The following is a 5,719-nucleotide window of genomic DNA, read 5'->3' on the forward strand; positions in this document are numbered from 1 at the left end:
GAGGGGTGTGCGGCTGTGGAATATTAGAGGGGTTATCTTGTATATTTAAACTCCTTGATGAATGCATTTAGCTTCGGCTTTATGATTGCATCTAAATTAGTTGGTATGTATTTTTTTCTTTTAGTCATGAAATGTCTCTTTCGGAAATTTCATTATGATCCCGTTCTTGTACCATTGCCAATTTTATTGACAAAAATGGGGAGAATTAATTTTTAGTTCACACTACAAATACATATGGTTTTTAGGATCATTATGTAAGGGGGAGTGATTTCCATGTGAGATGGAGTATTGACTAAGGGGGAGTGATACATATCACCATAGTATTATTGTTAAAGTTGTGATACAATTGAACTTTAACACTGTGTAATAATACCATGACACTGTATAACAATGATCGATCACTAGTCCAAAAGGGGCTATAAATCACGTTTTTAAATGACACAACAATTACGTGAGTAAGGTTTTACGAACAAATCCCGTCATATAACATGAAAATAGTAGGACCCATCATTTAACGCAAAAAAATGTCATTTTTAAACGTGATAAATTATAAGATGCGTGATTTAACGATGAACCATTAAATGACGGAATAAATCGGATAATTTTTTTAAGTTTTAATACACCCATCGTTAGTATTCTATTATGCACCCAGAAACGGCTAACTACATATGTGGCCTAACCACATATAATGCCACATTTCTATTAGTTCGAAAATGGTTAGCCACCGGCTTAGTTGCCACAAGTCTATTACATATGGTGCGATATAGGTCCCATATCGGTCTTATTCCGATAAACCCAAGACCAAAACAGATGGTTTCCTTTTTTGCTTTATCGATAATTAGGGGATTCTGAGATTTTTTTTTTTTTTTGATAGCAAAGGGATTCCGATTCTCATATTACTCTTCAAACTTATCTCTGTTTTTTTTGTTCGACTAACCTAAGAGGAGAAAAAGAAGATGTCAAATTCATCTCTAATTCATAATAAGAAGAAGGTATCTTGTAAGTTTCAGATCTTTCTCATCTCTGAATCTAGATTTTGCTTAAGTTTCTGTCTGGTACTAAAAAAAAAAATAAAAAAAAATTGATTTTTGGTTTGATAAATTGCTAAAATTGATTTTTTTTTTCTAATAAGATGCAAAGATTTTGATTTGATAAATTTGTTTAGGTAGCAATTGGAAAAGAATGATTGATTTTAGTTCTAGTGCATGAATGGGTTTTCAAATCTATATTCAGAATTGCTCAGACCTATTTTGTTTTTTTATTGAGAAAATTGGTTAGAGAAGGTCTATACTGCTTGTTTTGATAGATTTTATATCTTAGTGCCTAATTATCGACCCTGTTGTATGTTAATTTTGTTCTTTATTTATGTTTCATGGTTGGAAATTTCATCCAAATCTAGGTTATAACTACATGGAAACTGCATTGCCAACTTGCTTTCCACTATAGCTTTATTGAAATTGAGTGATCGTAGAAGATTAAGGAGAGAGGCAATATTAAAGTGATATGAAATTCTGCTAATCTTGTGATTTGACAGTAGGAGTGTGTGCTATGCTAGGTGTATGTGTAGGAGAATAAGTGTAAGCAGAGGGATGTAATTGGATTGCTTGCAAGCGGTATCTAACACCCGAATTTGGAGTTTGCAGGCATTACACAAGAATTCGTTATTTTAATAACAACTGTTTTGATCGAAAGCCTAACTAGTTAAGATATGCGAGTGGGTAAAGTGCTGCAGAGTGCATTTGTGTTGTTTTTCTTTGGCAGGAAAATTCTTGCGCATTGAAGCATATCTGTCTCTCTGTTTTAACTTGATTTCTCTGTTTGGATATATATCCAGGCAAGGGTTGGATATTTTTATTTATAGCCACTTGATATGCGACTTATTCGGTAGTTAATTAGTCTTCAAGTGGGTGTACATTATTCGATGTACCAGTAGTCAACTTGTGAATTATTGGTACAGGCCGTGGTGCATGATAGTGTACGTCCTAGGATCTATTTTTCATTGTAATTCAGTCTGATGGACAGATAGATGAATAAACTATTTATAAACTAGTATTGACTCCACCGTCGGAGAAGGAAGATATAAGTGTTGCATTTATTTAATTATACAGTTCTGTATGTCATTGTTAGCACTTGGCCAAATAGAATATTTTCCTTGCCCCTTGGATACTTGATAGCTTCAGCAAAATGATTGCAAACTTGTATAACGCATTATATCACAAAATCAATTTGCATTAGAAAGGTCTCAAGGCATAAGTATTTGTTGGCTGACTGTAGATTAACCACTATTGGTAAGAGGTGAACCTTATCGTCTCCATACATGATGATACTAAACTGAAAGTTTTTTTGTATTTGAGGTTCTGGGTGAAATGTGTGATTTAGTGCAGTTCTATGGTCGTCTATTACTAGTTGCCTTTTTATCTTTAAGTTGTCTCAATTAGTATTTTGGGAGTTCAGCTTAACATATGTAACTTGATCCTTGGTTCTGGTCTTCTGGACCACTTCTCTGTCGTTTTATTAGTAGAAGTTCCCAATCAGTTGTTTTAGTAGTTTGTTTGATGCAATATGGATGATGATGTCCGTCAAATTGAATTTTTATGAATTCGACTGTTTGGATTTGCATACTTCATTGTTTCTGATTTTGCTGTTTTTTGTCACTCCCATTATGGGATCTTATTGTTTTTATTTTCATATCTCATTTAGGTTAACTTGAACTTGAAGTGATGTCTGTTAGACTTAGACCTCCAAGCAAAAAGTGGATGCGTGCAGAACGGTGGTCAGCTACATTTGTGGCAGGAGGTAAAAACTTAATCAGGTTCAAAAAAGAGACTCTAGGGGAAGATAGATTATCTCTATGGATCCGGTCACAAAACTGAGTTATGTAAACATTCGAGCAGTTTATGGAAAGTTGGAAACACAAAAGACACCGATGAGCCATTTATCCATTCCTCTCAAGCTACCCTAGTTTTTTATTGCAAGGATCAGGGATGAGAGTAGGCCTGATAAGAAGTGGCATATTGTTTTAGAATCTCCAAAACGACGAGGTCCTAATGTGAATGCTTTTGAGGATTCTTTTGTGTTTACTGGCATAGCTAAAGAATCTTCTCTAAGGCAGCGAACTTAAATGATAACAGTAATTCGTAAGAAGATGCATTTGTAAGTTTAACTTTTTCTAATTGATTAGTTACTTCATATTATCAAGGTGTTGTACTGATTGTTAGTTATGATGTTAAAGGAAGATTTAGGAGATGCGGAAGTTCAACACCAGTAAGCGTCCAACAAAAGCTAATTCAACACTAACCATGGCTCGAGATAAAATTTATCAGTATTGGTTATTGAGTGGGATTTTTCTTAACAAAAGCTTATTATGATGCATACTGTGCTTTCTGAATTTTTTACTTTGGGTCTCAATTGAATTTAATCTTTTTTATTCAGATAACATATTCAATTATGATAAAAAATAAAAATACCGAGTTGCAATTAATTTGAGTTTGATCCTTTTTATTTGTATTTTTGTATTTATTACAACTGAGTAAGGGATTTTTTACTTTAGTTACATAACTCTGATGCAAATTGCTTCGGGTCAATTCGAAAGGATGAAGTTCCAATTTCTTCGATTTTACACGAACTCGTTCCAACTCAAAAACAAAAAAAAAAGTCAAATTGTTTTTGATCTATTACAATAGAAGTGCTGAGTTTTGATTATATAACTAAATTGTGATGCAAATCGCCCCCATTCGAAATGATGAAGTTCCAATTTCTTCAATTTTACTCGAACTTGATGTAATTCGTTTAAATTTTCATCAAAAAATATTCAAATTGTTTTCGATTTATTACAATTGAAGTGTCGGGTTTTGGTCATGTAACTAAATCTTGATGCAAATTGCCTTCGAAAGGATAAAGTTCCAATTCATCAAATTTATTCGAACTCGATCGAGTTTTCATCAAAAAAAATATTCAAATTGTTTTCGATTTATTAAAATTGAAGTATCGAGTTTTGGTTATGTAACTAAATCCTTGATACAAATTGCCTCAATTCGAAATGACAAAGTTCCAATTCTTCAATTGTACTCAAACTCCATCGAGTTTTCATCAAAAAAATATTCAAATTGTTTTATAACAGACTTCATTTTTCATTTATATCCCCTTTTGGACTAGTGAGAACTATGTTTTCTCATTGTTATAGCTACGGATCTTCAACAACGGTGATGGTGAACTTATAACCTTTGGGATCATTGGAGTACTTGGAAATGACGAAGATTTCGAGTAATGTTGAAGATTAGGCATGTGGAACAGGAGCTACTAAAGTTTCATTATCTTTTTTGTATTCCATATGTATTGATAGTTTTGTCACTAAAATTGACAAAGGGGGAGATTGTTAGAGCATTGATCGATCGAACTCGCATGCGTTGCTATATCAAGCATGTTTGTCAATATTAGTGATCAAAACTATAAGTCTTGATTTCTGGCCTACTATAGCTAAGTCTCGGACTAGGATAGAAAGTGTAGTTGAGCTTAAGAACTCCATGGCGATTCATCATAAAAGACGAAGAACTACTCAAGGAACCGGTGGAACTTCATCAACAAAAAGGTATGTGGAGACTTGAACTTATCTATCACTCAAAAGTCTATCTACTCTATCTCCTATTCTTTGAGACAAAAGTCGTTTGCTATATAGAATTTGATTATACACATTTGATATTTCGAGCCGAGTATATCTCGCCTATCTATATCTCGAAATACGTGTTGGTAAGCTTTCGCTTCAACCGGGTTTATCTTTAACTAGTGACGAAAGTCATGTTATGTTTCAATCACTTTGAAAATTTCTTTGACGAGAAATGGTGTAACAACTATATAACGTCCTCTAAGAATGTTTCAATGATTGAAATGAGAGTTTAGATTATATAACCAATGGTGCACATATGCATTGTTGTGTTAATACATTTATGTACAAGTTCTATTCCTTGAACCAAAGTTTGCGAACTTTGTTGATCAAGAGAAATGGAATTTTGCGTGAGCCAAGTCCGCGAACTGGTGGAAGTTTTCGTCCGAGAATTTCTGCTGGAGTTTGTGAACTCCTTCCGTGAACTTAAGTCCGCGAACCCAGTCCGCGAACTTGAGCTGGTTATATCTAAAGATGATGATCATGAACTAATACTTATAAAGACTAAGGAATGCAGTATGCAAACCGTGGATATAAAGTTCATGAAACGATTCAAGTGAATCACATCATCTTTGCTTCAATTGTGTCTTGTGTAGTACATGAGATTTCTTTGCAATTGAACAACTCTCTAACTAGTTCATTTGAAGTCATTTAAACTAGTTATGGTGAAGAAGAACATGGTTGATATGAAATGCTCATATGGATAACCATTTGGTTAACTATTGTTGAACCAACTAATGCATACGTTTGGGTACGGTTAACAAACCTAGAAACGTGCATTTCATTTGTGTGTAACAAGCTAAGTTTTCGATCTAACGGTTGAAAGATATTGGCTTGAATCTAAATCGGGTTTTCATCTAACGGAGAATATTGAATGCTTTGTTACTAAGATAACATTGATTGCAAACCCTGATTTGAAAGACTATATAAGGGGAACTCTAGTATCTGTGCAAAACTAATCCCCACACCTTATTGTGATACTAGTTTGCGTGCTAGAGTTGATTATCCTTTAAGCTTTAGTTTTCTTCTTCTAAAACCAGGTTAACAACTTAAAGACTT

At 33.7% G+C, this 5,719-nt stretch overlaps 1 long non-coding RNA gene across 1 annotated transcript; it reads left to right on the forward strand.

The window, feature by feature from the left end:
• The first annotated feature begins 807 nt into the window (after positions 1-807).
• LOC113339892 lies at positions 808-3,395 on the forward strand. Its single transcript, XR_003355176.1, has 2 exons — positions 808-999; positions 2,701-3,395. It is a non-coding gene; the product is annotated as an uncharacterized LOC113339892 (long non-coding RNA).
• Positions 3,396-5,719: the final 2,324 nt, after the last annotated feature.

Source organism: Papaver somniferum, unplaced genomic scaffold, assembly GCF_003573695.1.
Source record: "Papaver somniferum cultivar HN1 unplaced genomic scaffold, ASM357369v1 unplaced-scaffold_21, whole genome shotgun sequence".
Taxonomy (NCBI): domain Eukaryota; kingdom Viridiplantae; phylum Streptophyta; class Magnoliopsida; order Ranunculales; family Papaveraceae; genus Papaver; species Papaver somniferum.